This window comes from Schistocerca cancellata, chromosome 11 (assembly GCF_023864275.1).
Source record: "Schistocerca cancellata isolate TAMUIC-IGC-003103 chromosome 11, iqSchCanc2.1, whole genome shotgun sequence".
Lineage (NCBI taxonomy): Eukaryota > Metazoa > Arthropoda > Insecta > Orthoptera > Acrididae > Schistocerca > Schistocerca cancellata.
Window position 1 is genome coordinate 150,442,409 of NC_064636.1, and position 10,379 is coordinate 150,452,787.

At 43.2% G+C, this 10,379-nt stretch overlaps 1 non-coding gene across 1 annotated transcript; it reads right to left on the bottom strand.

Moving 5' to 3' along the window:
- Nucleotides 1-8,332: 8,332 nt before the first annotated feature.
- Trnat-ugu (transfer RNA threonine (anticodon UGU)) lies at nucleotides 8,333-8,406 on the bottom strand. The gene has a single exon. It is a non-coding gene; the product is annotated as a tRNA-Thr (tRNA).
- Between the last annotated feature and the right edge of the window lie 1,973 nt (nucleotides 8,407-10,379).

Consider the following 10,379-nt stretch of genomic DNA (forward strand, 5'->3'; position numbering starts at 1 on the left):
CATTCTTCTTCTACTGTATTTCTTTCCCCCATTCCTGTCAATTGTTCCATTATGCTCTCCCTGAAACTCTGTACAGCCTCTAGTTTAGTCAGTTTATCCAGGTCCCATCTCCTTAAATTCCCACCTTTTTGCAGTTTCTTCAGTTTTAATCTACAGGTCATAACCAATAGATTGTGGTCAGAGTCCACATCTGCCCCTGGAAATGTCTTACAATTAGAAGATACGCTTCAAAAATAACATCCAGTCTATGCGAAATTTGCAACATTGCTCCAAATTCGGCCGTATGTCTATTCACTGTAGGGGCGCACAGCATTAATGCACGTGACAAGTGCCCTTCAAATCAAAATCGGCTACGAAATGCGCCGATTCTGCGAAGCCAGTGCCGCGCGGAGCGGCCGCGCGGTTTGAGCAGCCATGTCACGGATTGCGCGGCCCCTCCCGCCGGCATGGGTGTGTGATTGTTGTTCTCAGGATAGGTTAGTTTAAGACAGTTTAAGTAGGGTGGAAGTCTAGGGAGCAATGACCCCAGCAGTTTGGTCCCTTAGGAATTCGCACACATTGCAACATTTGTGAAGCCAGAGACGCCGGCGTCCATGCGCTGGGGGACGAAAACGGCTCCGAGGACGAAAGTGAGGGCTTATCAGATCGAAGCAGCAGAGAACGGCCGTCCACTAGGCGGGGCCGTAGTTACTACCGGCCAGGCACGATGATATCCCATAAGTTTCAAGCTTTGCCACTTGCCTGTGTATGACAAATTATTGACAAACGTTACGCGTTTTTCTGAAAACCATGATTTCCGGCACGGTTCTCGTCATGCACGCTAGAATTTTCATCCGTTTTTAATGGTTTTTGGTCTCTCTTGAAGCAAATTGTATTGTCTTCAGTTCGTCGTAAGCGATTTCTTGTGTTGATACTTAGTATTTTTTCTGGCAAAAAGTATGGGTCCGAAAACGGCCATTTTTTTCAAATGTTTATAATTTCGCCAAAATATTTTTTTTTTTTCCGACAAAGTCTTACGATGAGCAGAAGTTACAAATGTAAGGATCAAGGTGATATGATAATTTCATGTTTCAGATAACCACAACGGGAGTTACAGCGACAACCATCGATCTGCCTCCTCTCAAAGCAAACTCGGAAAGGTCCCAATTACACAATGAAGATATTATAATTAATGTTTTTCAACAAAAAAATTACCAACAACAACTTCTATGTATGTTGAGTTGCAGAGAGAAGTGCTTTGGGGAAGAGCTTTTCATAACATATCGATATGCACGCTTTTTGATTTGAGTTAATACGTATCGTTTGAAACGTCCCCTTTGAATAATTTATACAAGACTGTGCTTAACCTGACACACAATATTTTTAGCGCAACGCAATCTGAGTTTCAAAAATCCCTACAAAAGAATGGCCCTGACTAACATTAACCTATACCTTTCACAAATCACTTACCTCACAAAAATCTTCGTTACTCGAACTACTGCAATACAGCGAGCGCCACTACTGCCAGCTAAATAAAAGATTCAAACTACGGAAGGCACTAACTACTGATAGGCATAGTTAGCAAATGAAAGATTTTAATAGAGAACAAACAATGCATTTACCTTAATAGTCATAATATATATAGCAGTTCATGACAAATTTCAAAACTCCGCCATCTCTCTCACCACATCCACCACTGCTGGCAGCTCACCTCCAACTGCGCAACGCTACGCGCTGTTCACAGCCAGCTGCCGCTGCGCAACACTGCAATGGCAGACAATTATGCAAACTAGCCACAGACTGTACACAGCACAGCCAGTGATTTTCATACAGAGCGCTACGTAATGTTGCCAATAAGAAAATATAAACAGCCTACTTACATAGCCCCTATGCTCCCCACAAATAATTTTATAAATTGTTTTGGGCAGTGGCCAATAATGATTTGCTAAAATTTTTCATAACTACAATAACAAAGATATCAAATGCACACACTTATTGATACAATGTTGGTCAAAAGCTAAAATTTTCTCACAGTCCATAAAGACAGTCCTGATCATTCATCATAATAGTAATTACAGTTTTTTTTCACAAAGTCTCATTAGTAAAAGATATTGCACACAGAAGTAGTGGATTTCCATGCAGTCTTGATGAAGTAGTGTTGTCCTTCCAACGGAAAGACAGTGCTGACTCTTGACATGCTGACAGGTAATGGGCCACAACAGAGCAAACCCACAGCAGAGTCATTCGACGTTTTGAAGAAGATTGGTAGGTAGGTCATCACAGAGTAGACCCACTGGAGTCCTGGTAGAGATTACGGTATTGGTGGGCCACCAGAGGGGCAGACCCACTGCAGTCCTTGTAGAAATAATGGTAATGGTGGGCCATCAAAGGTGTAGACCCACTGTAGTCCTTGTAGAGATGGCCAGCAGCCATCTGCTGCGACTGTGCAGGTGCACAATCACCATCGAAGAGTCTTGCAGAGAAGATAGCAAGTCCATAAACCACCACTTGTCCACTCAAGAAATTGTTGGAATTGTCCTTAGAAGTCTTGCAGACAATATAGCAAGTCCATAAATCACCACTTGTCCACTCAAGAAATTGTTGGAATTGTCCTTAGAAGTCTTGCAGACAATATAGCAAGTCCATAAACCACCACTTGTCCACTCAAGAAATTGTTGGAATTGTCCTTAGAACCAGCAATGCTGTTATCACTACAATGGCAGACAACAATGCAAACTAGCCACAGACTGCACACAGCAAGGCCAGTGATTTTCATACAGAGCGCTACGTAACGTTGCCAATAAGAAAACATAAACAGCCTACTTAGACGTTCATTATCGACGATATTTCTTCCACAAATGTATCGATATATCTAAAGTGCATCATTGTGATCGAAATTTTTTTTTTTTTTATTTTTTTTTTATTTTTTTTTTTTTTGCAATTTCCGATAAATATTTGAAGATGTTCTTTTGCAATTGTAGTGGAACATAATTTTACTTTCACTGTCAGAAGGAGTCTTGCCACTTTTCGAGCTTTCATCACGTTCTGTCTTCCTCTACGAACGTGTGAAGGAAGTATATGTGGCACAAAAGAAGAAGTCAGGTTGCAAGGAGGGGGTGGGGTGGGGGGGGGGGGGCGATGTAAATGGAATAACAACATTTCCTGTGAGAAGAAGTAGCACACAAGTTTCGTTAAAAAAAACAATTTTTGAAGCAGGTAGTGTGTGTGCTCTTTCCTCACATCGGCATTCTTCAAAAACAGTTGCTGTAAATATTGTACAGAAATCTAAATGACAAAATTGGTCTTAAAGGTGAGCGAAGAAGTGGAAGGGCAAATGCTGACCTAATCGGCGCTCGGCGCTGCCAGCAGAAACTGCAGCGTTTGGCTTCGCCACGCAATTTTGACGCTACAGCTGCCAGGCCGCTGCCGTTTGGCAGAAATGGAAAAAAAAAAAAGACATGGAAGTCGACACGAAGTGTTCTGGACAAATCCAATATACGACCAATCCGATCGGCGGACCCACCGGGCACCTTTTGTTGTGCCACTTACTCGCACATGCAGTTTCCATTGTTAGAGCCGGCCAGAGTGGCCGAGCGGTTCTAGGCGCTACAGTCTGGAACCGCGCGGCCGCTACTGTCGCAGGTTCGAATCCTGCGTCCGGCATGGATGTGTGTGATGTCCTTAAGTTAGTTAGGTTTAAGGAGTTCTTAAGTTCTAGGGGACTTATGACCTCTGAAGTTAAGTCCCATAGTGCTCAGAGCCATTTCAACCATTTGTCACCAAAGTGGTTACCGCCAAGCGCGAACGTGCGTTGTTTTCCATTCAATTCTTGCTCTGAGCAGTCTGCTAGTTAACGATGTACAGAATATCTAATAATAAATCAATACTAGACCACTAGACCACTAGACAACATTCCATTAGAACTACTGATGGCCTCGGGAGAGCCAGTCATGACAAAACTCTACCATCTGGTGAGCACGATGTATGAGACAGGCGAAACACCCTCAGACTTCAAGAAAAACATAATAATTCCAATCCCAAAGAAAGCAGGTGTTGACAGATGTGAAAATCACCGAACTATCAGTTTAATAAGTAACAGCTGCAAAATACTAACGCGAATTTTTTACAGACGAATGGAAAAACTGGTAGAAGCGGACCTCGGGAAAGATTCCGTAGAAATGTTGGAACACGTGAGGCAATACTAACCTTACGACTTATCTTAGAAGAAAGACTAAGAAAAGGCAAACCTACGTTTCTAGCATTTGTAGACTTAGAGAAAGCTTTTGACAATGTTAACTGGAATACTCTCTTTCAAATTCTGAAGGTGGCAGGGGTAAAATACAGGGAGCGAAAGGCTATTTACAATTTGTACAGAAACCAGATGGCAGTTATAAGAGTCGAGGGGCATGAAAGGGAAGCAGTGGTTGGGAAAGGAGTGAGACAGGGTTGTAGCCTCTCCCCGATGTTATTCAATCTGTATATTGAGCAAGCAGTAAAGGAAACAAAAGAAAAATTCGGAGTAGGTATTAAAATTCATGGAGAAGAAGTAAAAACTTTGAGGTTCGCCGATGACATTGTAATTCTGTCAGAGACAGCAAAGGACTTGGAAGAGCAGTTGAACGGAATGGACAGTGTCTTGAAAGGAGGATATAAGATGAACATCAACAAAAGCAAAACAAGGATAATGGAATGTAGTCAAATTAAGTCGGGTGATGCTGAGGGAATTAGATTAGGAAATGAGACACTTAAAGTAGTAAAGGAGTTTTGCTATTTATGGAGTAAAATAACTGATGATGGTCGAAGTAGAGAGGATATAAAATATAGACTGGCAATGGCAAGGAAAGCGTTTCTGAAGAAGAGAAATTTGTTAACATCGTGTATAGATTTAAGTGTCAGGAAGTCGTTTCTGAAAGTATTTGTATGGAGTGTAGCCATGTATGGAAGTGAAACATGGACGATAACTAGTTTGGACAAGAAGAGATTAGAAGCTTTCGAAATGTGGTGCTACAGAAGAATGCTGAAGATAAGGTGGGTAGATCACGTAACTAATGAGGAGGTATTGAGTAGGATTGGGGAGAAGAGAAGTTTGTAGCGCAACTTGACTAGAAGAAGGGATCGGTTGGTAGGACATGTTTTGAGGCATCAAGGGATCACAAATTTAGCATTGGAGGGCAGCGTGGAGGGTAAAAATCGTAGAGGGAGACCAAGAGATGAATACACTAAGCAGATTCAGAAGGATGTAGGTTGCAGTAGGTACTGGGAGATGAAGAAGCTTGCACAGGATAGAGTAGCATGGAGAGCTGCATCAAACCAGTCTCAAGACTGAAGACCACAACAACAACAACGACTTAAATATATATCGCTGTAAAACTAGCGCTTTATTTACAATGTGCAGCCGATATTTTTATAGGCTGGTACGTCGATATTTTCCCCGCCGTCATATGATGATTTTGTCGGTATATCGTGTACCGTTTACGGCGTATTTTTAAATATCGATATATCGGATTGCCGATATTTTAACAAATAGCAGCAGTGGTAATTCGCGCGTTACGCGCCTACTTTGAGGCTTCAAATGGCTCTGAGCACTATGCGACTTAACTTCTGAGGTCATTAGTCGCCTAGAACTTAGAACTAATTAAACCTAACTAACCTAAGGACGTCACACACATCCATGCCCGAGGCAGGATTCGAACCTGCGACCGTAGCAGTCCCGTGGTTCCGGACTGCGCGGCTAGAACCACTAGACCACCGCGGCCGGCCCTACTTTGAGAATGAAAAACTTAATGGTGGCCCGGCCGCTGCTCTCTGTTAGCAAAATAATAGACAAAACAGTTGCTCTTTTGAATATAAATATATATATATATATATATATATATATATATATATATATAAATAAAAATAATAGACAAAACAGTTGCACTTTTGAATATAAATATAAATATATATATATATATATATATATATATGAATATAAATAAAATCTCTTTTGCGAAGATTGGGAAGGAAATGTTTGACAAAGGAAAGGAAGCTGAACAACTGTCGAAAGTTTGCAGCCCTGGGGAAAAAGTTTCGTATGGATAAGCGGATTTGCAATATCGATTCGTTTGCAGAAGATGCGATTCGTCGACATCTTTATGAGTACTATCGGAGGAAGGAACATCTGACACTCGCAAAGTTGCTGGTCACACCATTAAAGTCAGCAATTTTTCGAGGCGCTCGCACGAACTTGTCCAGAGTTTTACACTACGGACACTTCTGTGTCTGTGAGCTGTTGACGGAACTGCATGAAGATGTCGCTTTTTATGGGACATCCGTGGCTTAAATATCGACGGAGTGGTAGGGCTCTGACGAAACGTTGGTCAATGCTAGTCCCGTTGTCAAGCAGGGGTGAGCAGACGACACAGCTAATGCCTTCTGGTATTATACTTCATCTCCAAAGGTCTTCTCCCAAACAGTCTTCTGCTTTTTTTAAATTACGGAAAACAGGAGTTTACCGAGAAGGTCGTCTTTAACAGAATTCAGAACCTTTTAAATTGGCGCTGGAGGGCGGAAGAGACGTTTTATAAGATGTTTCTTGAGCAGCCCACCGATCATAAGGGGCTCCGGAACGCCCTATACTTGCAATGTTAAAATAACGCTTATAAATTACATCTTTCCTCACAAAGTATTTGAGGTAGGAAGTTGAACTTTTTACAGATTATTTATTGGAATATGGGCTAAAACTTAACACAGGGATTTTACAAAATTTTAGTTCAGTTATTAAAGATGATTTTTTTTCAATTGTAATGAAAATTCACAACATTTTTCGCAATTTTTTATTTATATATTCAAAAATATACAGTTTTTTGGAAAAAGGCTGTGTTAAATTATGCAGAAGGTACTGTGTAACATTTACTGAAACTTTGAACCAATATGTTTGGAAGATACTTAGAAAACATGTAATTCGTATGAGAAAATAAAAGTTTTGGGAATGGAGCGACAAGGACTGGATTAACTTTTTAGTGTATTCCAGGTCCATAGGATGGATTATTTTCATCCTCTGCAAACTCCTCCTCCAGCTTCCTCTTGTTCCTCCTCCTGTTTACTCTTGCTTGTATTTCTAGACTCTTTACAACCCTGTCTGCAGCCCGAAGGCGTTCCTTGTCTAAAGCAAGCATCGCTCGTACCATGTTAGAACCTATCTTCATTCCCATATTTCTAAATACCTTGCACCTTACAATGTTGCCATCATTGAAAGTCGCAACAGCATCATACACACCAAAGTGAAGTATTTCTATTCCAACAAATACAGTCTTGGGGATTCTCAACCATATAACACTATTTACACTTTCATTGGGGTTTTGAGTTTTTCCGTGAATACACTTTTTCAACAGTTCAGGTGCTGCAAAGTCTCTGAAAATAGGTTAGCCACAACACATACTTTATCTCACATCACTAAAATGTACCTGATGAACACGGACGTTAATAATAACACTATTTGACAGCAGTTTAACAGAGCCACAGTGGGTCATGCCCATGTAGAACACATTTCAAAAAAAGTTTAAAAATAGTTGTAGTCTTCGGAATTGAATAAATAATATATCTATTAAAAGGTAATAGTCTGCAGATTCAGAAAACGCAAAAAAGTAAAAATTGAATTTTTCATGATTTTGAGCCTTTCCGGAGTCTCTTAAAGGATCTGCCACCAACGTATTATAGAAAAACCATCATCTGGCTGTTCTTGATGTGTGCTAGTTGAAATGCATTTCGAATAAGCTTATCAGAGTAGCCGTTCTGGAGAAAAACAGGGCGAAGATGGCTAAGCTCTTCTGATAAGCTCTATAAATCTGAGATAGCTCCAGGCCTATGATCCAGAGTCCGTAGTACACAACTGCACTGAGATGGAAGATGCTCTCAGGCCGCCGGTATAGGTCATTGTGGGTTGGTTTACGCAAATCACTGTCACCCAAGGAACCCGTGTTTTTTTCTACGGACCGGGATGTGAGGTCTCCATCTTTCTCCACTTCCATGGTGAAACAAATGCTCCGATGGGGGCAGTTAAGGTATTCTACACTGAAGAGGCAAAGAAGCTGGTACACCTACCTAATAGCGTGCAGGGTATGTGCGAGCCCGCAGAAGTGCAAAAACACGACGTGGCGTGGACTCGAGTAATATCTCAACTGGAGCTGGTGGGAACTGACACCATGAATCTTGCAGGGCTGTGCATAAACCAGTAACAGTACGAGGGGGTGCGCATCTCTTCTCAACAGCACGTTGCAAGGCATCCCAAACATGCTCGACAATTACAATGAAATGAACACCCTTTCCTGCTTTCAGACGTTGACATACGTCAACGGGGACAGCTGAAAATGTGTGCCCCGACCGGGACTCGAACCCGGGATCTCCTGCTTACACGGCAGACGCTCTGTCCATCTGAGCCACCGAGGACACAGATACCATCTTAGTGTATATGCTCAACAATGTTCGTGTCTGGGGAGTCGGGTGGGCAGCGGAATTGTCTAAACTCAGAAGAGTGTTCCTGGAGCCACTATGTAGCAATTCTAGAAGTGTGGGATGACGCATTGTCCTGCTGGAATTGCCCATGTCCGTCGGACTGCACAATTTACACGAATGGATGCAGGTGATCATACGAAATGCTTAGGTACGTGTCTCTTGCCAAGATCGTATCTAGACATATCAGAGGTCGCGTAGCACACCAACTGCACACGCCCCACACCATTACAGAGCCTCCACCAGTCTGAACAGTCCCCTCCTGACATACAGGGTCCACGGATTCGTGAGGTTGTCTCTATACTGTCGCGCGGTCATCCTGTCGATACAGTTTGAAACGAGACTCAGCCGACCAGGCAACATGTTTCCAGCCATCAACAGTCCAATGTGTCGGTGTTCATGGGCCCAGACGAGGCGTATAGCTGTGTCTCGTGCAGTCATGAGTGGGCCTTCAGCTCCGAAAGCCCATACCGATGACGTTTCGTTGAATGGTTCGCACGCTGACACTTACTGATAGCCCGGCATTGAAATCTGCAGCAATTTGCGGAAGGGTTGCACTTCTGTCACGCTGAACGATTCTCTTCAGCCGTCGTTGTCCCCGTTCTTGCAGGATCTTTTTCCGGCCGCAGCGATATCGCAGATGTACGAGGGCAGTTCAATAAGTAATGCAACACTTTTTTTTTCTCGGCCAATTTTGGTTGAAAAAACCGGAAATTTCTTGCGGAGTATTTTCAAACAATCTCGCTTCGTCTCGTTTAGTTTCATTGACTTCCGACAGGTGGCAGCGCTGTACGGAGCTGTTAAAATAGCGTCTGTAACGGATGTGCGTTGCAAACAACGGGCAGTGACCGAGTTTCCTTTGGCGGAAAACCAGGGCATCTCAGATATTCATAGGCGCTTGCAGAATGTCTACGGTGATCTGGCAGTGGACAAAAGCACGGTGAGTCGTTGGGCAAAGCGTGTGTCATCATCGCCGCAAGGTCGAGCGAGACTGTCTGATCTCCCGCGTGCGGGCCGGCCGTGCACAGCTGTGACTCCTGCAATGGCGGAGCGTGCGAACACACTCGTTCGAGGTGATCGACGGATCACCATCAAACAACTCAGTGCTCAACTTGACATCTCTGTTGGTAGTGCTGTCACAATTGTTCACCAGTTGGGATATTCAAAGGTTTGTTCCCGCTGGGTCCCTCGTTGTCTAACCGAACACCGTAAAGAGAAAAAGTAGAACCATCTGTGCGGAATTGCTTGCTCGTCACGTGGCTGAGGGTGACAATTTCTTGTCAAAGATTGTTACAGGCGATGAAACATGGGTTCGTCACTTCGAACCTGAAACAAAACGGCAATCAATGGAGTGGCGCCACACCCACTCCCCTACTGAGAAAAAGTTTAAAGCCATACCCTCAGCCGGTAAAGTCACGGTTACAGTCTTCTGGGACGCTGAAGGGGTTATTCTGTTCGATGTCCTTCCCCACGGTCAAACGATCAACTCTGAAGTGTATTGTGCTACTCTTCAGAAATTGAAGAAACGACTTCAGCGTGTTCGTAGGCACAAAAATGTGAACGAACTTCTCCTTCTTTATGACAACGCAAGTCTTCGCACCCGAGAGGAGCTCACAAAACTTCAGTGCACTGTTCTTCCTCATGCACCCTACAGCCCCGATCTCGCACCGTCGGATTCCCATACGTTTGGCCCAATGAAGGACGCAATCCCTGGGAGGCACTACGCGGATGATGAAGAAGTTATTGATGCAGTACGACGTTGGCTCTGACATCGACCAGTGGAATGGTAGCGTGCAGGCATACAGGCCCTCATTTCAAGGTGGCGTAAGGCCGTAGCATTGAATGGAGATTACGTTGAAAAATAGTGTGGTATAGCTAAAAGATTGGGGAATAATCTGGTGTATTTCAAT